The sequence below is a fragment of the Amblyomma mixtum genome, chromosome 9 (assembly GCF_055824585.1).
Source record: "Amblyomma mixtum isolate Tamu chromosome 9, ASM5582458v1, whole genome shotgun sequence".
Lineage (NCBI taxonomy): Eukaryota > Metazoa > Arthropoda > Arachnida > Ixodida > Ixodidae > Amblyomma > Amblyomma mixtum.
The window spans coordinates 41,162,118-41,188,940 of record NC_143020.1 but is presented as its reverse complement, the minus strand read 5'-3'; the positions used below and the strand labels follow the sequence as shown (position 1 = coordinate 41,188,940).

The 26,823-nt window shown below is 46.8% G+C and overlaps 1 pseudogene across 1 annotated transcript; it reads right to left on the bottom strand.

Moving 5' to 3' along the window:
- Positions 1 to 781: 781 nt before the first annotated feature.
- On the bottom strand, positions 782 to 26,823 carry LOC149328830 (uncharacterized; annotated as a pseudogene). Its single transcript, XR_016285782.1, has 8 exons — positions 26,208 to 26,823; positions 22,865 to 22,907; positions 13,290 to 13,613; positions 11,147 to 11,458; positions 10,471 to 10,791; positions 6,929 to 7,240; positions 4,962 to 5,282; positions 782 to 1,302 (listed from the first exon to the last, which is right to left on the bottom strand). The product of XR_016285782.1 is annotated as an uncharacterized LOC149328830 (transcript).

Genomic DNA, 26,823 nt, shown 5'->3' with positions numbered 1-26,823 from the left:
CGCTCACCATTAGGCGACGCGGTCTATTACACCCCCTGCCAAGCAGACGTATGTGCGCTGCATGAATGACGAAAAACAGAAAAACTTGCAAAAAGCAGGCAGGCCGCAGCGATGGCATGTGAAAAAAAAAAACGATTGCCCGAGTATGTCGCCTGACAGCCAAGGAACGCCCCACTAGCTTTGGCTGCGCATATCGTTGTCCATAGATGTATTGTTTCGGGCGACATTATGACGTCACTCATCATCTGCTGCTTCAGGAACTCAACTGTTGCGTCGTCACTATTTACGGCCAGGGCGAAGTGCACGTTGATCGTAAACAAGGTATTTGGACCAAGAGGCAGCGATGTGAGCACCGCTGTCTCTTTCCACTGTGCGACTGGATACACCAGAGGCAGCGGGCGGACCGGGAACATGGTCAGAGCCAGAGGTGACCAGGAGATATCTAGCCTCTTGTGCCTGCTCGCTCGCTATCTGCACTTGCCAAAGGTGCCAGCCATTTTGAGAATGTCCAAATGAACACTACGTTAGTCGCCGAGCTATTTCGCGGAGCCGAGGAAAGGCCATACTGCGCATGCGCGAGGAGCAGCGACCTCACACGGCGCGCAGGCGGCGCACCGTTGCTGCGCGGGTGACTCGGAGGTGCCGCCGCCGTGCTCGCCAGTTGCGCATGCGCAGTAGCGGCGCATGCCGCTAGCGTGCCGGGGCCGCCGCCACTGCCGCGCTTTCTCCATCGCCTCTCTCTCTCTCTCTCCTGGTTCAGGTTTAACCAGAGCTAAACCACTGCCAATTGCAATGTTTTATTATTAAGGAAGCAGTTCATATGAATATATCATTACCTTTATGTCGTGTAGCAAAGGCGCAGCAAGCCACACCTAATAACCCACAAGCAAACAGTTTTCGCAGACGACCTCATGGCGAGATGATTAGAGTGTGACACTAAATTCACAGTTACTCTCATTACTGTACTAATCAGTTTTTTGTGGGTTATATACTCACATTATTAAGTGTTGACAAAAAAGTGTTTGCTTTTAGTCATTTTGTGGCCTTTGTGAAAATTGGATAACTGCACGCTGCATGCGTAACGATTGTCAGGTGCAAGGTCATCGACTGCGACTCTGGACGTGTTTCCGCCGTGGTTGTTGCAAGTGAAGTGACGCCAAACTGAAGGTCCGGGTCCTCTTAGGTGGAAGCATAATCCGCTGCAGTCATCGAGGAGGCAGCTCTTCACATTAGACACGTGCACCACGATTTCCAGCGAGGTGTTGCTAGTGGCTCTGGCCTCGGCCTCGAAATCTCCAGGATCTTCATGGAAAAGAAAAAAGAGACAGCAATTATAGGCAGATTTACTTGCAATACATATATTTTTATAAATACCTAAAAGCGGAAGTGCATTGCGATCATTATTCCTTTAAACTATATTTGTTAGGCGATGTGCCCCAATATGTCTATCTAGTGCTCTGGGTTACAAATTATCTAAACTGTATTCCGAACAGGCAGATTACGTTAAAGCCGCTGTTGGCACCTCATAGTCTACATTCGAAGGGCCCTTAAACTTCCTGCTTCTAGTGTTCGTCTCCTTGGAAACGAATCAATCGTACATTTAGTATTAGATTGTTCTGCCTTCAGTGGGGATCCATTCAAACAACATATCTTCAGCAGAACTTAAGTGTGCAAAAAAAAAGGCCATAGTTTCATGTACTTTGCTTTCAGGCCCACGTCTCTAACAGCGTTACTTAAGAGAGCCCATTTATCAAGGTTCCTTCAAAGAAAGCGCGTGTCCGTTCACTAATGTTTGCGTCACGTAAAACTCAGAATCTCCAGGCGGATTTCGCTGTAACTTCACATTTTTCTTCTGGGTATGTTACAAGGCAAATTCATAAGCTTGCAATAACGTATTTCCGGAAAAAAATATTTTTAAGTTACTCACTATTTTCCAAGGAATCTTGCCGACTAGAGAAACCTTGAAATCAGATAGGTGCTGTGGATTTATGGATTTTTTCTGTTGTCTGCTTTTGATTTGCTGGTTTGCGGGTTTTCTTTAACTTTTTTTGTGTGTTTAATGTGCGTACTGTTTTGTTGCCTCTGTTTCTATAGCTTAGAAAAATAAATGAGAAATAAACAATTGAAAGACCAGCGTAAGAGACTGAAAATGATAGGGGTTTTTTAAAGGTTATAAGCGCAGCAACTTGAATTACAAAAAAGTGGAGTTAGCGATAGTCTAGATAATTAGAGGGTGAAGGAGTGGGACAGGGCAGGACATGTGACGCGGAAAACGGGTAGCCGACGGTCATGTGGATTAAAGCCGCTTTGATTAAGAAGGAAAAAAGTCCACCTGGAACCGGCTCTCAGAAAAGTAAGAAAATTAATAGAGGCTCTGGAAGAGGAGGCCACGGTTGAAGCAGGACATAACTAATTGGAGATTGTTCTCAGAGGGCACCAACTATGCTTGCGCTGATGAAGGCATTACTGGTCGCGTATCCTGACAATGAAGTGGAAGGTATTTAATATTGCTGACAAATATGGGTCCAATGCTCGAAGTTTGCCGCACTTAGGAAACTCGGGCTAATGTCCAGCACTTCTGCAGGCATGTTCTGGGTGTGACCTCTACCACGCGAAGGAAATGACTCAGTTTCGAACATTTCTTGCTCACGAAATTCATTGGCAGTGTGAGGGAACTAACTAGAAGGATAAGAATGAGGTGGAGCGCATATGGCAGATTCTCTAGGATCACGAATAACGGTTTGCCGATATGCCCTTAATATCATGCGCTGCCAATATCGTGCGCTGCCGGTTAGTTACTAAAAGCACGAAACTGACTCCTTTTCTGATCGGAGACAACAGATAGTCTGGTCTATATCGTACTTTGAAAATAAATCACCAATAAAGCTTTGTTATCAGTGTAGCAAGCGAAAGCTGTAAAGGGTAGGTCCGCTTGAACATGACACCTTGCATTGCATTTGGTGCTAGTGAAACCTTCGCGCACCGTAAAATCATGGTAAACGAAAAGCGTAAACATCAACCTGGTTACTGCACGCATCGAGTAGCATGGTAGAGCACCGTGGTGACATCGTTCAGAGCAAGTGCGCATCGGCATTTCACCTTTGTCACGAAGAGCAGCCATCTTTACCAAACGCTCGACAGCAGTTTCGTTTTCTGTACCGAACCAACATGGCGGGCCTAGTTTTCAGAGTGCGAACAGGTGGCGCTGTGCATTTCGCAATGCGTCGATTCCGCATAGACCGGCATAAGTATAGGCAGAACACAAGCGTCATAAAAGTACTTACGTGGGAGGGATCTATAATGCTATGGCATTTTACTCTTAAAGTGTAGGTTAAGCGTTATGTGATGGTGAGAGAAAGAGAAGCATTAGTATTCATTATTTGCGAACCGGTACGCAAAGAGCACATCCGGCCGCTGAAAGGCCCAATAACCCTATGGCGTCATACCGGTAAGGCGGAAGCCTTTACGTTGTAAGCAGGGGTTGTCGACAGAAATGTCACGCTTTTCAATTGGTCGAAACGGTCGTGACATCACAGTGCGCGAATTGCAAACGGGGCCAATTGTACTTTGGCTACTAACCATGCAACCAAATAAAGGGATCGTATAGTGATGCTCCAAGTAAGTGGGAATGAGCCTAGTTAAATGCTTACTTAACCAATTAGCCTAATTAACCTTTCTAGTCAGACCAGATAGATAAATAAAACCGAGAAGGAAATTGGAATCGAACCCCGGTCTCCGGAATGCGAGACGAGCACGCTACCACTCCGCCATGCCAGCTCGATGGTTTGGAATGAACAAAGGCGCGTCTAGTGAATACGGTGTCTTCGTTCACTCCCATCTTCCTCCCTTCCCGTTACGGCGAGGTTTAGGTGTCCACCGAGATATGCGAGCCAGATACATTTCCTTTCCTCAAAAACCAATTTACCGACGAGCAAGGCGTAGTACCGAACGGGCGATAGCGTTCTATCAACTCCCTGGCAGCGTTGCAAGACGCTGTTGCATTTCGCTCTTAGAGGCGAAGCTTAACATTTTAACCACACATCAGTGACACAAGCAGCAACACCACGCTTAAGGCTTTCGCCTCACCGCACTTTAGGTCAACAAAGGGCCCCCCGGAATTTTTCTTTATACGTTCCAAGGTGAGTGAAAGTTGTTAGGCTTATGTTAATCAGGTAGGGCTCTCAGTTTTTAAGATTTCATGAAATGCGAGTTTAGGAGAAAATTGGCATACGCACAGAAAATATTTATTTTATGGGTTCTCGCAAACGCGAGCTTGGTGAGTAAGAGCTTATAGGTACGCGGTCTCTAGCATTTACACGCCCTGAAGCGAGGCTGTGTGATCAGGCCTGTAAAACATCACCGTGAGTAAAAACTAGTGGAAAACCTATCCCCGCATACTCGATTTTACTTTGTGAGTTTTAAATTATAGTGAAAAAGCTCTGTTGTCAGAGTGCTTCTGAAATGAACAGGTTATTGAGGTAGCTCTGTAAGTCAATACTTTCATCATCATCATGAGCCTGACTACTCCCACTCCAAGGCTAAGACATCCCCAATGTCTCCCAGATTAACCCTGTCGTTTGTCCGTTGCAGCCACCGTATCTCCGCTAACTTCGTAATCTCATCCGCCCACCTAACGTCTGCCGCCCCCTGCAACGCTTGCCTTCTCTTGGAATCCACTCCGTTACCCTTAATGACAGCGGTTATCTTGCCATTGCATTACATGTCCTGCCCAAGCCCATTTCTTCCTCTTGATTTCGACTAGGATGTCATTAAACCGCGTTCGTTCCCTCACCCACACTGCCCGCTTCCGGTTTGTTAACGTTACAGCTATCATTTTTCTTTCCAAAGCTCGCTGCATTGTCCTTAACTTAAGCTGAACTCTCTTCGTCAGCCTCCGTGTTTCTGCCCCATAGGTGAGCACCGGTAAGATACAGCTGTTGTATACTCAGTATAGTCAGTACCTTGGCCGGGGATAAATATTCCTCCGAGTGTGACACCCTCAGATGTGCGTGCCGGCGGCCCGTTGCTGTGGGTCCGAATGTTGAAGCTCACATTAGTGCAGGCCTCCAGGTGACCGCAAGTGAGCCGTGTTTGGCCCGGATGAATGATGGTGCCATTGCGGCACGAGTCCACGTGGTAATGCTCGCTGCCACCGCTGCCACCCTCGTCGTCAGTGACAGCGACCCAGTAGTAGTCGAAGTGGCCCTCCGGCCGTTTCCAGGTTACGGTGAAGGAGTCGACTCCAATGTCTTCTAGGGTGAGGTTGGTTACCTCGGGTGGATCTGCAGAAAAAGCTGCTCTTTGAATGCATTGCTTTCGCGGGTATTTATACATTGTAACGGTATGTGAATGCATATTGGAAGCAGGCGGGTGCACTGTTTTTCCTGAGTATGAAGACCTTTTCACAAAACAGTAAATTCCGTTGGCACTATGAGAGCATTTACTTCTGCCGTTCCGAACGTATTCCGTCCACAAGCACTAAATAAACCAGTGATAAAGAGCTGCCCGAATGGTGATCTTAACTAAGCTCTCCGCTCATACCTGAACTGACGCCATCGTAAATAGGATATTTTATTTTGCCATACTTCTTTTTCGAACGGGGCCTAAATAACTAGCGCCGGACACGGTGGAAAATTATTTTGTTGATATGAGGAGTTGTGGAAAGAACATTGTACTGATTAGTAATGTCCTGTCTGCACCCAAAAGTAGTACAAGTTGGAGTTTTCATGACATGATCTCCTTTGAAGGCGGTGTAAAGTAATACAGGGTGTCTAAAATTAATGTGTACTAGCGGAATTAGCACGCGCCTACAGATATTGGAGTGTAATTGACGCTATCTTCTACAAGCTGGTGCCTTTGCTAACTTTCAGAACTGAAGAAGAATAAAAAACGAATTAAAGGTTTTTAGATCTTACAAAAGAATTTAAAAAATTATGTCTAATAAGATCACGGCACATTCATTCATTTAACGCTACAAAATGCAAGCCAATTTTGCCAAAAGTCAGGGCAAGCAGGATGAGAGTTTCGTTGTGCATGAGAGAAGTCTCCGTCGGATAATTTCATTACAATAACAGCGACTGCCGTTGGGTTCACACGGAGGGAGGGTGGCTCAACAGGCGCTGTGTTGACGCTAGCCTTGTAGGCATCCGCGTTAAGGTCTTCACATGAATGTTGACACAGATGAAGACGCTGGCTTTGTCTGAACTGAAAGCGAACGGGAGGAATGCCAGCGATAAAATAGGTCTTTCAGTGTAAAGAGCTTCTGTCCAGACATCTTCCGCTAGAGTGGTGCGTATTTGTTACTTTCTCTCACCATACAAAAAAATTTATTGGGCACTTCAACGATGTAAAGTGCGCGAGGCAAAAGCCTTTCCACGAACTTTGGCTGCACCGCTTTAGGCCCATACGAGGGGGCTATGGGCCAACTTGGATTGGCTAGTCATGACTAATTAGTCGCGACCGAAGACTAGCTATTCATGATTTCTTAATGTCTAACTAGTCATCATTGGCTATTTACTAATTAGTTATGATTGGTTAATGACTAACTGGTCATGACTAATTAGTTGATTACTGGTTGATGACAGTTATTTATGACTAATTAGTTTATGACTAACTAGTCATGATTAGTTAAGGACTAAGTAGGTATGACTGGTTAATGACTAGTAATGACTAACGATTCATGACTTGTCCCGATTAGTCATCACTTGTGACTGGTTAATGACTAACTAGTTATGACTGGTTAATGACTAACTTGTCTTGTCTATCGAGTCATTGTTAACTAGTCATGACAGGTTAATGAACAGTTAGTCATGACTTGTGACTAGAGATGATTTGTTACCACTTTCACTTTAGATGTAATGGACGGAGGGGCAGAGCCATGGCGGCGAGTATGAGCGCTTTAAGGCCTTGATATAACTCTAAGCCTTACCGAATGTGGGCGTCCTAACTGTCGCTGAATCCGGAGTGCTTCTCACGATGTTGTTGCCGCATCGCGCACTGGACGTGACCAGGACGCAGTACTCAGTGTCGGCTATGCTATCGAACTCCAGCCATGTCTTCGACGTCTCGTGATGTGCGCAGCTCCTGCTTTGCTGGGTTGCGTCGCAAACCCCGTTGGCGTCGCAGATTTCAACGCTGTAAAGAGTAGCGGGGGCCCACGGTGCAGTTGAGGGATTCCATTGCACTCGCGTCAGGGTCGAAGACTTCCACGTGAAAGTGATGTTCCTAGGTGGATCCAGGTCTGCAGTGAAAACGTGCACGAGTACGCGTTGTACTGTTAAATTAACCGCGGTGATGCTGTCTAAAATATCTGGCTTACATTGCATAGCAAGCTCCTTAGGAGGAAGCTGCGTGCTAAATGGGCGTGAAATAAAACCAGTATTATGGGTGACTAAGAATCTCAGGCAGGTTGATTTTTATAGAGTATACTATCCTAGCTTGCAGCACGAAGCCGAACACACATTACTTCACTATGAGTCATTGAATCTCCTCAGACACAGTGATCACCGATGGAAACGCTTTGTGGCAACTAGTGGTACAATTTCTCTTAATTTTTTACTAATTGGTATATTCATAGAAACAAATTTATCCTAATATAAGAATATGTGTCTGAGTTTCTCGCGCTTGTAAAACTAGTGGACTGTCGCATGCGCTGCGATCACGACTGAAGGTAACGACAAGCATTTTTAAACGAACGCAAAACTAACATTGGCAACTGTTTCGGAGTAAATTCAAGCATAATTAGCAGTGGTCACAGGCAGTATTTCTCGTTTCTCATACCACAGAACATTTCACCCTACTCGGCGAGGAGTAAAAGCATAGCAAGGCATCTTGAGGAGCACATGTTTTTTGCTTAAATACAGTAACTGCGGTCCCACGCGTGCAGGGGTCGAACTGGACAGATTAAATATTTAGTACCAGGCTTTGAACGGAGTGAGCAAGGCCACAACAGTATGTATAGCGTTGTTTGCTCTGAGCTCCCCTATTTTGACAGCCCCGCCGCGGTGGCTCAGTGGTTACGGCGCTCGGCTGCTGGCCCGAAAGACGCGGGTTCGAACACGGCCACGGCGGCTGAATTTCGATGAAGGCGAAATTCTAGAGGCCCGTGTACTGTGCGATGTCAGTGCACGTTAAAGAACCCAAGGTGGACGAAATTTCCGGAGCCCTTCACTATGGCGTCTCTCATAGCCTGAGTTGCTTTGGGACGTTAAACCCCAATGAACCAAACCAAACCTATTTTGACAACATGTTCGTCGCTTATGAAAGTGTTTCAGGTTTGAAATGAGAGCTGCCGAAAATACTGATAGAGTGAAAAATGTGTGTCAAGGCTCTTTAGGACGATAAGAGCTGCACCTTAGGACAAAGAAGCTATTGTTTGCGCCTCTGGGTACAATACATCACAGACAGTTACTGCTCTTACATTTCTGCCAAACTAGGTCGAATGAGTGCGAAAAATTTGCTCATTATTGAAAAGACAAACCGCTCGCCTTCTTTTTTGGTACCTTTTGATTAAGAAAGGAGGAAGACGCGTAAAAAGCACAATGAAAAATCTACATGGTAAAGTTAGGCATGGTTTCCGAAGTGTTCCTGCTAGACAGCTGAAACGGGCTCGAACGATAGCAAGTAAAGAATAAAAGACATCGGCTTCAAGGCGCGATCACGTGATTTAAATTTCATTAACAGTCATTCTGTGGCCCGTGCACTCAGAAAGAGCACTCCACTACAATACAGCACGAGAGAGAGGTCAGAGATAAGTTTCCATTTTTTTGGGGGGTTATCGGTTGAATTCTGCGGCTTGCTGAGCTTTGGCGCATGCGCTTGTCGGTCGGCTCAGGTATCGTTCGGCATGGTCTTGTGCGATTCCGTCAGTCGGATGTTAGCGCTCGTGGTGTGTACTCTGTCTTCGTCCCTCGTCCTGTTCTCGCGTTTCTTTTGATATGAATCAGCGACATCGACTCGCCCAGATTTCCACCCTTCCCAACTTCGCCTCTGTTAAGTGTAGTGCTGTTCTCAATAAAAAAACAACACGCAAAAATAGAGCTCGGGAAAGTTGCACGCCTATAGCCGTCGCTACCATACCGTGGGGAATGACTGACTAGCGTGCAATTTTTTTTTAATATGCCTGGTGCGCGTTGATATACGCTGTTGATTGAAAGCAAACAATTCATTGGGATTTGGTGCTGTACGTTTTTGTTTTATAACTTGTAAGCATTTTTGGTTTGGTTTGGTTTGGTTTATGGGGTTTAACGTCCCAAAGTGACTAAGGCTATGAGAGACGCCGTAGTGGAGGGCTCCGGAAATTTCGACCACCTGGGGTTCTTTAACGTGCACTGACATCGCACAGTACACGGGCCTCGAATTTCTCCTCCAAAGAAATTCAACCGCCGCGGCCGGGATCGAACCCGCGTCTTTCGGGTCAGCAGCCGAGCACCATTGCCACTGAGCCACAGCGGCGGCTTGTCAGCATTTTTAGAATACCTATGTATTCCTAAAATAAGTAACTATGAGAAACTGTATGTAGACTCTCTATAGCTATCTAACAAAAATGAGTTCTTCTGCACTTAGGGAACTGTTCATTGACTAGGTTGTATTTTGTTACTCTGTTGAAATGTTTTAACCCGTCATTTCTCTTTTTTTTCTCCCCTTTCTCTAACAATGTATAATGACTCTCATGTGTAACTGTCACTGCCAATGCTGCCGACTTCTACGGGCGACGAAGATTGTCAAGCGGTCATTGCGAACCGCTTTTTTTATTTCGTCACCCACGGTTTTTGTATGACAAAAGCTGAAATGAACTAGACTTGACCCGCTTGACCCATACCTACCGCCCATGTCCACCTTCGACTGGTGGCGCAGTGATGCGATGAGTGTTTCTGATCAAGGAACTGAAATCTCCATGCTAAAATTTTACATTACTTTTGCCGGTTTAGCCTTGTTTTTCTGAACTTATTCTCTCTTAGAAGCACTGTGTAAAAGATGCAACGGGTACGAAGTAGGCCCTTCTGCTCCTCCTAGCTGCATTGAGTTATTCAAGGCGGCTCTGCACTGCCGGAGCGTTGCTTTTTTTTTTTCACGGCAAATGGCACAACGAACTACCTCTTCTGCGTGCATGGCTTGCTTATATTCACTTGATAAACTGCCATGAATAGTCTGAAATGAACACCAGTTCTTTTAGTCGCGGTAGGTTGTGCCACAGCCTTGAAGCACGGAAGCCACTTTGTAGCCCCGTAGCCAGCCGCCGCCCTCCTAGGGACTGCTTCTGTCTATACATCGAATTTCCCCGGAAGCTTCACGACCAGTAAAAGATATTGACGGACTCCGCTGCAGATCCTACCATATTTATGAATATTACCCATTAGACCATGCTATCCCCGTTCCCATGAAGAGCATTCACCTAGGTGCCTTGTCAGATGCTCATGAACAAATTCGTAATTCAAATTACATACAAGTAGAAACATTCACGTGACGTACGTTTTGCTGGAAGAAATATGCCCTCCACGGTGACACCGTGGGATGTGCGTTCCGGCGGGCCATTTACGTGCGTGTAAATGGTCAGGCTGGCGTTCGTGCAGGTCTTCACGTGGCCGCAGCTGACTCGCGTCTCGTGCGGCCTAAGCAATGTGCCGCTGACGCACGAACCCACGTGGCGAGGCTCAGTCGTTTCATGACCAGTGTTGTCGTCGCTCACTTCCATCCAGTAGTAGTCGAAATGGCCTTCGGGTCTCTCCCAGCTAACAGTGAAGGTGTCGTTCCCCAGCTCGGTAACTCTTGCGTTCTCCACATCAGGGGGCCCTGGAAATGTATTTGTTATTTTACGACCTTCTAGGATGACACACATTGCCGCGAACCTGTGCTGCTTTTCGTTCACATTCACCACTAGGTGACGATATGCTGATCAGCACGCTGCTTAGTAGGAATAAATATTATGCGACTTGCTGCAGCTTATGCCACACAAGGGCTTAGCCCAGAAGTTAGCCCAAGGGTTAGCCCAATGTTTCCTCCTATGCAAGCGTGTTTAACGGAGGGAAGCTTTGGGCCAGTTGATCTGACATGTTGGAGAGGAGGAATAACCGCGAACTTGGACGAGACTTGAGAACAAGAAGAAGACAGTGTTTAAGAGCATAGAAAGAGAGAGTCGGAAGCTTACGGAAGGCGGGTGTAGGGACTACTGCCGCCGCTGGTCGGCTGCGAAGTACGGTGTCACCACAGGGGCTGGTTGCCGTCACCAGTACGCAGTATGCTGTGTCGATAGTACTATCGAACTCCAGCCTCGTGGCCGTCGTTTCGTAAGTGGTACAGGACATGTCATGTGCTTCTGCATTGCACGTGGTGAAGGAGCTGCAGACCATCACCACGTAGGCACCGGTAACATCGAACGACTCATTAGGACTCGCCCACTTCAGCAGGCTGCGAGTGGGTGACTCGCCAAGAATTGTGATATCTTTCGGTGGATCCGGTTCTGCAAAATAGAAGGACATGGGCAATCAGTACACAGTCTTGTGGGCACAGAGTGTACGTTGTTCGAACCGCGACTAAGGTGCTGTGTTCAGTGCTGATATTTGTTTGTCGTAGACTCAAAGACGTGGATTTGTGTTTTGTCAGAGAGTTAGACTAAACTTGCCGTGTTTGTCACTGTCTCAAATATAACAGACGCTATTCATTATAAGCGGCCACTCCCTAGAGTGCAGTTCTTTACAGCTCTGGCTGCTTGATATTTCGGAAACTAATCGAGGAAAGAGCACCTACTACCGTGTCCGAGACAGGTTTACACCCACTAGTGGTTCCCCTTCCCATTTCAGCCGCGGTGGCTCAGTGGTTATGGTGCTCGGCTGCTGACCCGAAAGACGCGGCTTGGATTCCGGCCGTGGCGGTTGAATATATTTGGAGGAGGAATTCTAGAGGCCCGTGTACTGTGCAATGTCAGTGCACGTTAAAGAACCCCAGGTGGTCGAAATTTCCGGAGCCCTCCACTACGGCGTCTCTCATATCCTGAGTCGCTTTGGGACGTTAAACCCCATAAACCAACCAACCATTTGAGCAAATGGACGGAGCCATAACTTCCTGGACAAAATAATTAACATTTTCAGACGTGCACTTCTAGTAGAATACCTGCTCAGCTTGCTGAAGAGGGTCAAAAAGATGGTAACTAAAGTGAATTTTCGCCACCTACACTAATTATTCCACCATTACTGTATAGCACTGAGTGGTAAAGGACACAGTGCCGGCCTCTACGAGGGGTACCTCGGACTTAGGGTATTTAGCACTGGAATGCACTTCTGAAGTACCACGTTTTCCTCATTGCTTGTGTTTCAACATTTTCTCAAGAAGCCGAGCGATCGATGACAAAGCATGAAAGAAAGTTGGTTTTATGGGGTTTAACGTCCCAAAGCGACTAAGGCTATGAGAGACGCCGTAGTGGAGGGCTCCGGAAATATCGACCCCCTGGGGTTCTTTAACGCTCACTGACATCGCACAGCACACGGGCCTCTAGAATTTCTCCTGCAAAGAAATTCAGCCGCCGCGGCCGGGATCGAACCCACGTGGGTCAGCAGCCGAGCACGATAACCACTGAGCCACCGCGGTGGAACTACCGGCCTATTTATATGCTTTTTCCCACCATTTCGACATCAGTGCATTATACGCGTGGCTCTAAACTGTCGCTGTGGCAATTTTCAGGTGACACTTTATAAGCCGCGGTTGTTCTTTAGATACAGGTTTTAGTGAAAAATCCAGCAACACTTTACAAGCAGGCACATTGAGATAAAAGTTCACCTTTGCCTGGAATGAAGACATCCCAGAGCAAGCAATGGTTTTTCTGAACATGATTAACATTTTAATATCTACGCTTCGAAGAGCATACCTCCTCATTAGGCTGGAAAGCCTCGAAAGCTGTTAATTAAAGTCAATTTTTTACAACCTGCACTAACTCTTCCACCGTTACTGCATAACACGCAGTGGCAAAAGGTACACTGCCGGTCTGTAGGTGAGGTACTCCGGATTTGGGACATTTAATACTGAAGTGCACTTCAGAAGCACCGCAGTTTCCCCATTGCTTGTTTTTCAGTAGTTTCTCATAAAGCCGGGCGATTGGTGCCAGAAGAAACTATATACCTGCCTATTTGGATGCATTTTTTTATTTTTCCACATCAATGAAATATTTTTCTTGCTCTAAACTGTCCCTATAGTAATTTCCTGGCAGCATCTTAAAACCCTGTTTGTTATTTAGATACAGATTTCAGCAAAAATTCCAGCAAGGCTTTCGAAACGTGTACGTTGGGATCAACACTCACCTTTGCCTGGAATGAGGATGTCCCAGAGCACAGCGCCAAGAGACGTGCGTTCAGGCGGCCCGTGCCGATGAGTCCGCACCCTGAAGCTCACGTTGGTGCAGGCTTGCAGGTGGTCGCAAGTGAGTTCTGTTTGGTTCGGCCGAAGGACTCTACCACTGGCGCAGGAACCGGCTTTGCGGGATTTGGGTGGAGCACTGTCCCCACTGTTGCCGGCTGTCACATCGACCCAGTAGTAGTCAAAATGGCTGTCCGGTCGCTCCCAGGCTGCTGTGAAGGAGTCCTCGCCTACTTCTACAAGGTTGAGCTTGAGCACTTCGGGAAGCGCTGCATTCAAGTTTGAATCCTTCATGATTAATATGCGCGATCGTATTGATAAATGTGATCGACTGTTTCTTTTTTCTTAATACCTAGACTGAACACGTTTGGTCATGAGCAACTTAGAGAAAGAATTTTGTAAATGTCCGGCTAGAGAGGAGTGGGATCTTACTCTACTTGGCCGGCTACGAGGACTTGTTGCATAGCTCATATGATATATTATTGCAGCTTTACTTGTTGCGTATATTATTGGTACTATACGCATGACGCTTCTCAAAGAATCAGTACAGTCTAGCCCGTTTATAACGAAGCCACTTATAGCGAAATAGCGGTTATAACGAAGGGATTTCAATTTCCCATTGCCATTTTTGCATTTTCAATACATTTTCGGTCCGGTTTTAACGAAGTAAATAAGAGCGCGTCAGCGGATATAACGAAGAGATTTAATACCAACCGAAAAATAATCTGCCAATCAACACATTTTTGCGTCCTTGAGGCGATTTTTTCCGCGAAAGTAAGAGCAAAATTTGGCTGACGGCGTCCTTTCGTGGCGTCGTCTGCTCTCCTGCGGAGCGAAACGTTGCTTCACTGCATCGCATGGCACGCCAGTCTCGTGTTGCGCCGTCCTTGAACGGCGTCACGGCGTAGAGCGGTAGAGCACGCCGCGCAGGGGAAAAATGTAAAAAAGAACAGAGACTATTTTTTTTCGATGACGTCGCAGAGAGCGGCCGTCTTGGCCAATCTCGGTTCTCTATTTCTCCCAGGCAGTCGGCGCCACGGCTGGACTGCAGTCTGCAGGAGGTGTGGCAGCGCTCGCTTTGTTTTATGTCGGTGCCGCGGTGCGCAAGGCAGGGAGAAAGCGCGGCAGCATTGTGCATGTTGGAAGCGTGGCTCATTTTTATCGTTATCGCGTTATCGCGGAGTTCGACCAGATCTTTGGTTCGCAGTTGGATGGTATGGAAGCCGCAATCCTGAAGTCGGCACTCGCGAAACGTGTTCAGGGGACGCTGGACGACTTCTTTCAGCGGCAATAAATCGGTATGCCGATGTTTGCATTTTTTTTCGTAGTCCACATATAACGAAATAGTGGATATAGCGAAGTGATTTCCGATTCCCGCCGACTTCGTTATAACCGGGCTAGACTGTATTACGAAATGGTTCATTTTACACAATTTTGGCAGTCCCCGACCATGTGCTGGAATCGAGTTTCGGCATCAATTTTTGGGACTAGCTTTGCATACTCGAGTAAGAGCTGGTGACAGGGGGAACTTCTGTCACTCTTGCACACAATGATTTGTGCTGGTTTTACTCCACTGCAGTAAGGCTAGCATTCTAATGGGTAATAAATCAAAACATGATAAGTGACTCAAGAACGTCATAATAAGTGTTGGACTCCTGACTAGATGAGTTGTAGTCCTTGCAGTAAAAAAATATTGAGATTGTAAACATTGTGAACATAAATCTCTCAATACCAGATGCGCAGAATCAAATTTCTAGATTTTTTTTTTAATGGAGCACCAAATACAATTTGGGCTTCCAATCCAGATGCGTCAAGTCCGTTGCTCTATGAACCAGTTGGAACGAAGGGCCGCTTCGTAGCTTCCTACAGCACACGCTACCTGAATGAAAGAAGCGCGAGAAAATACTGCGTCTAGAGAGCAGTTTCAAGACTCCTTGCATGCGTTTTGTGCAATGACGTCTTTCGTGCAATGAGCTGCTCGCCCGTAGAACGTATAGGCCTAAGTGGTTCTTGGGGCCCACTACTTCTTGCCGGCAACCAAAGACAGAAGACTATTTCAACAGCCACAGTGTAGAGGAATATTATGTGTCGGTTGTGCAAGTGGTTAGTGTTTTTGACCTCGATGTTCCTGCAGTTCTTTACCAGTAAATTGTAGTTTTGAGAGGATTCAATACCGGAGTCTAGTGTGCGATCTGATTCTGGAAAACATAGCTAACGACAGAACCATTCAAAGGAGAAGTTTTGGCCATTTTGGTGTACCACTTAGTCACGACCTCCTGGAAAGAGCATTTATAATGTGGAGGCACGATAACAATGGTTTCTTAGGGTAAAAAAATGGATTGCAAGAGAAGGCGAAGCTAACAAGGGGTGTCAAAAGGTTAGGTGGTTGGGTGAGATTAGAAAGTTGGGAAGGGGCTGAGGCGGCTGCAGATTGAGGCGGCTGCAGATTGCAGAGGACAAGGTTAATTGGACAGCGACAGGAGAGGCCTTTGTCCTACAGTGGGCGTAGTCAGACTGATGATGATTATCGTGATCATCATCATCGGCGTCCAGTCGAAGTTTGTGAAATTTTCATTTACCGCAATCGAGACCGATTGCGATCGAGGCATTTTGAACAATGGGCACCAATACTGGGCTTCTTCGATTATCCACCTCTGGCAGCCCGCGGGTTGCCTGCGGGCTGCCCGAGCGCGCTCGATTTTCTCGGGTTGCTCCGCCCACTTCCGGTGGCTGCCCGGAACGCGTTCGTTTTTCTCTGGCTGGGGGGTTTCGGGCTGCCAGCCGGCGGCCATACTCGCCAGGACGATTTTGTGCTGGCAGCGCTCGGGCAGCTAGCAGACGACAGAGAGGTGTATGGTAGCGGGAAGCTCGCGCGGCCATTTTTATAAGGACTACAAGGATCGCGGTTCTTCATGCGATGTTTTGCGCGATGCAGGCGCTTATTTCGACTAGGCCACGGTGCATATCGACTGTGTCGCCTGCAATGGCACCTTTTGCGGCAGTTCTCGCTGTTTATTGATATGTTTTGCGTGCGTATGCGCGATCATATTTCGATCGTCTCACCACCTCGCAAGCACAATTGCTCGCTTCATATTACGATCGCATACTTCTGATTCACAAAATATTAAGGCGGAAGCCTTTAAGGTATGTCACCACCTTTGAAAAAGCGCTTTTTTTGGAAAAATGACATTTTTTCTTTTTTATATTTTGGGAATCCCAAAACATTCAAAAATGTTTTGCAGCAAGAATAATGTTCGTATCTTATTTTGTTAAAAAGTTATAGCCAACTTTCGAACAGGTGGTGAACAGTTCTGAAACCGAAACTAATGTGGTTTGGTAACAGAAAATGATAACCGGCAATAATCAGCGGCGTATATTGAAAATTTTTTGTTTTGTTTTAGTCTGATATGTAAAAGATTACTCAAAGGCAATTTTTAAGGCTTATTTTGTTTTTTAAACATTGCTTTAAATTTCCGCAAAGGGGATGCATGAGGCTACAAGCGTCTGAGTTGTTTGCTTCGCGCTATCGCTTTGAATGCTACCGAATTCGTCCTTCAGTGATGGCAACAGAAGTACAGCAGATATTTTGAGGGAAGCAGGCATCGAATCTGGCCGCCACACTCTCCTACCATGTTGCACCAGTGACCATTACCATGTGATGAAGGCCCAACGTCAATCAACGGGTGAGGCAAAACACCTCCGCAAAAAAAGTACGGGCAGCAACAAATGCCAAAAGAGAGCTCACATCAGCTAAGGAGTGCCCTAGCTATGAACCTGAAGGATTTTAACTTCCTAGGGCATGATGATCTTCTTTCTACAATGATTGAAAAACTTTAATCTTGTTTTTCTCAAAACTTTATTTCTTGCACTTTCGTGTTGCGCAAACAGTCATAACTTCGAAATAAACAAATATTTTTCAATGAAACTTTGCACGCTCTTTCCTTTGTTATTAGCCTGTGCAATGAACTAGGATAAATTAAATCGAATGGTGAGTTTTGATATAATCATGTTTTATGTCAAGGAATGCAGGCAAAAATGACACATTTTTTTGTTTTCTTTGGCATTTTTGCTATAACGTTTTTCCCAATTATCAGATGGCAAAGATCCTAGTTGGTTGCACAGTATGGTTAGTTGGCTAAGTCTGCGCCAAAAAGTTTAAAATTCCTGCTCTCCATTCGCTAGTTATGAATGTTTGCATAACAACCAAGTTTGGGCATTTTTTTGTGAATTATTGATACCAGCATGGCTTTTTTCACTCTTTCTTCCTTTTGAATATCATATAAAACGGTGATTTATAACGTAAATGTGAAATAAAAATTTCATAGTCAAAATTAAAAAAATTTTTGAAAAAGGTGGTGACATACCTTAATGCCTCATCGTTGTAAGCAGGAGTTGTCGACAGAAATGTCACGCTTTTCAATTGGTCGAAACGGTCGTGACGTCACAGTGCGCGAATTTCAATCGGGGCCAATTGTACTTCGGCTGCTAACTATGCAACCAATTAAAGGGATCATATGATGTTCCAATTAAGTTTGACGGAGTTTGTTAATTGCGTACTTAACCAATTAGTCTAATTAGCCTTTCTAGTCAGAAAAGATAAATAAATAAAACCGAGTAAGAAATTGGCGGAGCTTGGGAATCGAACCCCGGTCTCCGGAGTGCGAGTCGAGCACGCTACCACTCCGCCATGCCAGCTTGATGGTTTGGAATGAACAAAGGTGCGTCTAGTGAATACGATGTCTTCGTTCACTTCCATCTTCTTCCCTTCCCGTTACGGTGAGGTTTAGGTGTCCACCGAGATATGAGAGACAAATAATTTCCTTTCCTCAAAAACCAATTTACCGACGAGCAAGGCGTATTTGTCCGCGTTTCATATTGGTCGAAATTGTCGTGATGTCACCGCGCGCGAATTTTGACTGGTGTCCACCGAAATATGTGAGACAGTTACTGCGCAACTTCCTTTCCTCAAATACAATTTTCGACTAGTGTCTACTGAGATACGTGAGACAGTTAATACGCGATTTCCTTTCCTGAAATACAATTTTCATTTTCTTCATTACGGCCCCTCTTTCTTCTTTCATTCACACTTCCTCCCTTCCTGTACGGTGCGGCTCAGGTGTCCACCGAGATGACAGAGAATTACAGCCCCATTTCCTTTCCTCAAAAAGCGTTGCGTTCAAAGGGCAACGCATCGAGCCGAACGGGTGGTGGCGTTCCTTGGACTCCGTGGCAGAGCTACACCCTGGAAGATTTTTTTTTTGTGTGTAATAAAGTTGTTTCCATCCATCCAACACGCTGTCGCGTTCCACTCCTAAAGGCGAAGCTTAAGCATCATTAATTGGCAGTTAATTAATGCACCAACAGAATGTGAAGTGAACAATCGCGTAGCAGAATGCAGCACTCAGGCTTTCGCCTTTCACCACTTTAGCCGCTAAAGTTCCTCGTAATTTTTTCGGCTGTTAATTTCGTGCGCCCGGCGGATATTGCGATGGTGTTCGAGGCCTTTCACCAGAGCAGCCGGATTCCAGTTCCGAGTACGCGTTCAGACGCGCGCATATATGCATGTGCTGAACGTGTTTTACGAAGTTATGCTTTGAAAAACGCTTGACTGAAACATGTCCTTTATTAAAATCCCTCACAAGCACATTGCTCGAGACATCTCTGCGGGCATATATGTGGCCACACAGAATTGTCGCGCCGACCAAATGCATGATTCTGTCGTCGCCAACTGTAATACAGCTTCATGCTCGGGCCTTCTGTCACATATGCTCAAAATATCTAAAAAATATCTAAGAAGTACCGCCGCCGCGGTGGCTCAGTGGCTATGGTGCTCGGCTGCTGGCCCGAAAGACGCGGGCTCGATCCCGGCCGCGGCGGCTGAATTTCTTTGGAGGAGAAATTCGAGGCCCGTGTACTGTGCGATGTCAGTGCACGTTAAAGAACCCCAGGTGGTCGAAATTTCCGGAGCCCTCCACTACGGCGTCTCTCATAGCCTTAGTCGCTTTGGGACGTTAAACCCCATAAACCAAACCAAACCAATCTAAGAAGTACCGCAGGCATGCACCTCCTCGCGTTTGGCTCATTTTAAAAAAAGAGAGATAAAAATGAGCTCTAGCGCTGATCGTCATGCAAACACACGCGGAACATGAGGCGCCGACACGCAGGGCTTTATTGTAGCGCCTTTCATTCCAGTGCCAGTTCTCTGCTATAAAGCTGCATTATTACAGAAACGATATGCAGCTAAATTTATACAGTGCACCCGCTTTGTTCTAGGTGGACGTTCAACAAGCTGATATGCGCTTTTGCCGAGATTATGCGTTCCTTGCCCGCAGCAAAAGCCGGCGGCCGACAGACTACAGTTGAACGAACGTATTCCGATTCTTTTCTGCTTACAGGAAGCAGGTTACGAGCGTAGAAATCGCAACGACCACAGTAGAGTCCACCAGGGTCGATCGTCGGCGGTCATACCAGTCATATAATTACTGCGTAGTAAGCAAACACGCAATAATCCGAGAGTACGGCTTGTCGTTTGATAAACAACTTCTCCTCACTATCCTCTCCCTTTCCCTTTCATTTCCGCCGGCTGCAGCTCGGGTGCTTAAGATATTAGATAGCAATTGCCGCGGCCGGCAACACTCTTTTGCTTCACTTTTTTATTTTTTAAATAAACCACTACCACCACCAGTTTTTCCCTCCTATGTGGTGTCGACTGAAACACTTTAGATTGCGATTGCTCATCGCATGCTTTTGAGGATTTCTTGAAACTTGCACAGTGCACCGAAGGCACACGCTCGCGTTATCGTTGCTGATGTATACGAGTGCGAGCTTGATCAGTGTTAATGGTGGTGTTGGTGCGGGGCGTGGGAGACCCGCATGCGAGGAACCTCTCAAGGCAGTTGCTGGGTGGAGACTGGGGGTTTATTACCGTAGAGGGAGAGAGAGAGAGAGAGAGAGAGAGAGAGAGGGAGGGAGGGCGAGTGTACAAGAAAGCACTTTCGCCGCTGTGGGAATGCAGACGGTCACGGCAAGGAAATCGGGAATGCGTCAGTCGACGGGGCTTTGGGGATCAGACGTCGTCGGAGGAGACAGACGCCTGCCTGCTTTTGTGGGGAATGGCCGGCCCGCGCTTGTTTCTTGGAAGCGGGCGGCGGGTATGCGCGGAGGAGGCAAGGGCTGCTGGAGCGGCCTTGAGTCGCAAAGGTCGACGAACACGACAATCAGCTGCATGTTCTGCAGTCTGCGGCACGCAGCCCTCAATAACTGCAAGTCGCTGTTTGGGATACCAAGCAGCCTATTTCTACCGTACGCGTGCGTAGCAATGAGACGCAGAACGCGAAGCTAGAGAGAGCATCTGCCCTCCGTGATCCGCGGCCTGCTTGCCGCCGTGATTGCCGGCTGGCTGGTTCCGGTGGCCGCCAGCCCACGTGACCATGATGCGTTTTCCTGTCAGAGACGAACTTGCGGGCCGCCAGCGGGCTGCCCGAGCGCGGTTAATCGAAGAAGCCCACTGACGAATTGGGCACGGTTAGAAATTATGAAAGAAGGAAGCCCGATATTTTCAAGCTTTTATATTAGGTTGGCACGTGAAACAAGGTCAAAAGCATTCTTAAAATCTTGAAAAATGACGTCTGTCTGCCCTCCCTGACATGTTTAGATATTTTTTACTGTAAAAAATCTCGTCTGTGACGACAAGACTGTTTTTTACGATGTCATACGTGAAGTGCGCGTTTTTGTGTGAAAAAATACCAAAATTTTCCCAGTAACTTCCTCTGTTGAATAAACATTTTAAGGCGATTGCTTTAAGATATCTGTTATGGAGAAATTTGGCTGTTGTCGGCATTCGCCGAGTGTTCACCTTGCGTTGGGCGTTTGTGAAATTAAAATCCCTGATTGGTCGACTGGCGCCGGTTTGCAGCGGCCGTTAGAACTACGAAGCGTCGCGTAGTGCCTCTGCGCTAAGAGATGGCGCGCGAGATCCGGCCTTATACAGTAACTCTAGGCCTGGCCTGCGCCGCTATGTGTTCGTGTCCCCGAACTGATACGCAGCGGTCTCCAGACCATTGAAGGGAGGTGCTGAAGCTATAGCGCCAACCTGTTAAGGCAGAGCTTCTGGGTCCCCCCAATTTTTTGGTGCGTTTTTTTCTGCCATGTCCAGTTTAGCATTAGAAATATAGCGTTAGGCTCTCAATCGAGAGAGTATCTTATAAGTTTTCTAATTGAAGCTAATAATAGACTTCATTCAGAACCCTAAAGTGAAGCCGGCGCTAACATTCGCTATAATGTACGCCAATTTAAAAACAAGGCCCACTTCAGGGACGGTTAGTAAATTCAACATATTCGCCGCGAATGAAGGTGATCGACGGGCTGAGGATATTTGTTACGCAGGTAATAGAAGAGGAGTGACCGAAAGCGAAGCAAACAAACAAGAAACGCCTTGCACCAGCTGGACAATACATGGACGAGGTTTTCATGGAAACAAGTTTAGTCACCTGAAACTCTAAATGGGCCCAGAGCCGGAGATATGTACGACATGGCTAGTAATAAATGAATCATCATCATCATCATCAGCCTGACTACGCCCACTGCAGGGCAAAGGCCTCTCCCATGTCTCTCCAATTTACCCTGTCCTTCGCCAGCCGCGGCCACCATATTTCCGCAACGGCCTAGCAAGGGAACAGCAGTTCGCAATTGGTAGCGAGGTGCTGGAAGTAGTAAGAGAATATGTCTACTTAGGGTAGGTAGTGACCGCAGATCCGGATCATCAGAGGGAAATAACTAGAATAATAAGAATGGGGTGGAGCGTATATGGCAGGTTCTCTCAGATCATGAATGGTAGCTTACCAATATCCCTGAAGAGAAAAGTATACAACAGGTGTATCTTGCCGGTACTCACCTATGGGGCAGAAACGTGGAGGCTAACAAAGAGGGTTCAGCTTAAGTTAAGGACAACGCAGCGAGCTATGGAAAGAAAAGTGATAGGTGTAACGTTAAGAGATCGGAAGCGGGCGGAGTGGGTGACAGAACAAACGCGCGTTAATGATATTGTCACGTTTCCACAAGCAGCCACTAGGCGGCTGCTCTTCGCAAGTCGCGTGCACCGCCGAGTGAAGGAAGAAGAAGATCGGTTCCGGCCTTCTCTGGGTGCTCTTGGCTTGTTCTCCGGTGCCGTCCACGTCACCCCCCATTAAAGCCTTTCGGTTACGAGCCCCAACGGCTACGTAACAATATCCTAGTTGAAATCAAGAGGAAGAAGTGGACTTGGGCAGGGCATGTAATGCGAAGGCAAGATAACCGCTGGTCCTTAAGGGTAACGGAGTCGATTCCAAGAGAAGGCAGACGTAGCAGAAAATTAGGTGGGCGGATGAGATTAAGTAAATAAATGGTATTAAATGTTAATTATTAAATAAATGGTATAAATGGTAGTAAATAAATGGTTACACTATGGTTACACTATGAATCCTCTGATGGGTGCTATAACTATCTGCTCAGATATCTGAAAGGAGAACGAATGTGCACTCACCGCCATGATAATTTTCCTTGTTAGAGGAAGAAAAATGGGGTTCCTGAAAAACAAAAGTCACATTCGTCGTCCGTTAACATGTCAACGTGCCATTCTCGTACTTCTTAGCCGCCGTTATCAAGCAGTCAAAGTTGCACTTTTTCGTGCAACGTGGATATCCGCAAAGTGACAATAAGGGCCAAATTGATGCCTTCATAATCGATTTTAAAGAACCAGAGTGCGGGCAGTGCGCACTAAGTATACCCAATGTAATAAGCGTTCATATATATCACCTTAGGGGAACAGTCTCGATTCCTGCGTCTGGATTTTACACAGCGTTTTTTCTGTTATTACAAATGCGTCGGTGTCGGAATAGCAGGTGGCATTAACTATAAAAGGCAGCGGCAGTCCTCAATAGTAAATATTGTTACTTGATGGAAAATGTATTCAGCAAGTAACATTTGGTGGAGGTAGCCGAATTCGATGCCGGGCCCCAAACTGGATCTCCGCAGTGGCCGACACCTCACCCCCGCGAACCAGGTACATTCTGCGGTACCGACGACGTTGATTTGAACGACTGTCTCACCCTATATGAACGCGTCAGCACCCATAACAGGTCGGATGCGACGGTGATAGTTGGATTCCCACTTGATCTCGTAGAGGGAAATTTAGTTAATGATGATGATTGAAGGATTCTTGACGTCTTGAAGATTCGAATTGCTCAATCACATTGCAAGAGGACACTTTAGGAGAGGCTAACTTTTTATAACAATTAAAAGCACAAAGGTGGATACAAGCAAGGAGAAAACATATTTACACTTGACTGGCTCGCAGTTCTAGGTGACGAAACCAGCCCTTGGTCCTGCCGAAGCAGCGGGTTTTAAATCCTATGTCCCCGCCCTCGGTGGGAGAATAACCAATCAAGTACTATACAAACATCCACCCAATAACTTATTGGGGAAAGGAAAATACCACCAATCAGCAGTTGGGGAAAGAATAACACAACCAATGAATGATTGGGGAAAGAAGGTAACTCATCGCGACACTGTACACATATGCACACTTTCCACCATCACGATTTCGGATAATTATGCTTTCCCGCTGCGAGCTTCGCGAACACTCGCTTTCCCAACGTCCGGTTGCCGCCAAGTTCGAGGAACGCCATTTCAACTCATATGTTTCTCGTCGTCGCTACTCATGCCTGCAGCTAGCTTGACAGTATGTCAAAGCATGCCGCTGCAGACATGGTACAAAGAGCCACGCACTGTGACGCGGGTCAGCCTCGCCGTACACACGTGCACACAGGATGCCGCCTAACGACTCCGTCCATGAGGGGAGTTTGACGTCTCCTGTAATCCCCCGCCATTCGGCGCCCCCTCTTCTCCCGCCGGGTTGACTGACCCCTTCCTGTGTGGTTGTGCGGAGGGCCCAAGAAAAAGAACGTAATGGGCATTCCCATAAAGCGACCGGATGCAGCAAACAACATACGGCACCGCGAACTTCACTGTGATGCTCGCAAATGTGATATTCTATCTCACCGGTACCGCGAGAGTGTAGTTAGAAACACACGAAGATGACTGGACATCATGGGACATCTGTCGGCAGAAACTCCGCGACCTTTTCTGCAAACCTATCGGCCACGAACTAGCCGCCAAAAAGGCTGTTGCGTCGCGCGCCCAAACTTCTTCCTAGCCATACATAGCCTACATTCAGGACGTCCTGGCCTTGCGCCGTAAAGTTGACAAAGACATGTCCGAGGCAGATAGAGTCCGCCACATACTTAAAGGTATTGCCGACGATGCCTTTAACCTGCTGCTCTTCATAGACTGTTCTACGGTTGCTTCCGTTCTTGAGCTGTGCCGGCGTTTCGAGCGGGCCAATCGCATTAGCCACCGTTTTTTCCGGCTGTCGAACACTGCTGCAAGCTCCTCCTGGGATGTCCTGGCAACACCGCGACAGCCTGCACACCCGGATAACTTGGCTCGCATCGTGCACTGCGACCTGGAGGCGCTGACACCCGCTGTCTCCACCATGCAACTGCCGGACAACTCCCTGGCACTCATCCAGGCCGTCGTTCGTCCGGAGGTTGCGAACATGGCCGTCCCTTCTGCTCGGGTCGTGGACAACCTTAATGCCAGCCCGGATCCTCTAGTGATCGTGGCTGCCTCATTTACAATCCCGCACCTCCACCAAATGTTACGTGATGGCAGATGTATTCAAGAAGGCCATAGGCTGAAGGCCTGAGACTGCTGAACCGCTCGCAAAATATCACAAGAGCGCACCGCAACGTCGTCATTGTGCTCCAAAACGTTTCATCGTCCTCTAAGCGCACGTATCAATATTATTAACCAACAGCAGCTGTCGCAGCATGAGTCTTTTGGCTTTAAATGGCCTGAGATATGAGTAAAGTGAAAGAAAAGCTCTCTCCGGCCACCCGTGGTGTGAAAAATCTCAATGTTTTTAGAGCTGAAGCCGTCAAACATGAAACTGTCTTTTGACAAGCTTCCAGTGGGTGCTGAGCTGCCGTAGAGAGCAGCGCGTCACCGCCGTTGAGATTGCTTTGGAACTTATGTTAAGATTAATATTGTTACCGACATCAATGGCTAATTAGCTGCTGTGCCGGGGTGCACGTGAGGCGTAGTAATGTGTGGTAGATGAGTGCTGCTGCAACGTTGCTCCCGATCGTTATCATTACATAAAGAAGCAATTAGGGAACATAGGTGGAAGGAGGAGAGTTTCTGCAAATATTTTAAGTTTCAGAACAATAAAGTGAACTTCATTTTATTGTTTGTTTATTGGCGTTTAACGTCCCAAAGCTACTGAGGCTATGAGAGACGCCGTAGTGAAGGGCTCCGGAAAACTTCATTTTATTACTGAGCTGGTAGCTCGCTGATATAGGAAGCGTGGCTGAACAACTGAGCTATAAAATATGTCAGGATGTCATGCTATATATTTTTATTCGTCTGAACTCAACCGTGCTCGCGTTTCAGCTGAATGCTGCAACAAGGATGTTGCAACAAACCGTGAATGCAGTATAGAACACAAATATTGGCGGCTCAGAGCGAATAGTAACTGGTAACTGGTAAGCTGGAACATTCGCGCAGGGATTCTTCCTAATGCGTGCTGTTTTTGCAGCTAACTATTTATGCATAAATATAAATGTCAACTCAGGAGCTTAAAATTCTGCGTTACTTCGTATGCTGCGCAGAGCTCGGTGAGTTTTTTGTTTGATCACTCTCTGTAAAAAGCTGAAAGCCGTAACTATTTTAGACCAAAATTTTAGTTCTTTTTGCAGCGACCAGAAAATAAAATATAAAAGAACAACCCCAGTTGATGCATAAAAGTTAGAAAAAAACCAGCTTACCTTCTGAGTGCTCCGCAGCCAGAAGAAGGTCAAAGCAGTCCCAGCAATAATAAGTCCAAGGATTAGGAGTGCCAAGACGAAAACAGGCTTACACCGTGGAGTGCCTCCCTCGTGGTGTCGTCCTCGCTGCTGGCTCCATGGTTCGGCACCGGCATCTTTGACCAGCCTGACTTGGGCGTTGTCGGAGAGATATTCAACGTACGTCGACGTTTCTCTGTTTTCCATTACGAGCAAGCGAGCTTTCTAGCGGTTTTGGTCTTCGTATACGCGCTTAGGAAGAAGCTTAATTGCTTTAAATTTCACTGCTTTAAAATATATAATATACAGATGATAAGGATCGTCAGTAAAGCGAACGGGAACCGTGTTCTGCCCGTTATTACTACACGGAAGTCAGAAGAACAGAGAAAATTCAAACCGTGGTATCATTACGGTCTGAGCAAACGTCAGAGGGTTAAGACCCGTGCTCTTGACGCATCGGCTGCACATTCAGATCCTGTTCACCAAGTACGCAGAGATGAGAGCTGGGTTCACTGGCGCCGATATGTAGCGCAGTCGGATTCCTCGTTGAATGCCCAACTCACAAGTAAGCTTGCGATTAAGTGCTTGTAGGCATCTT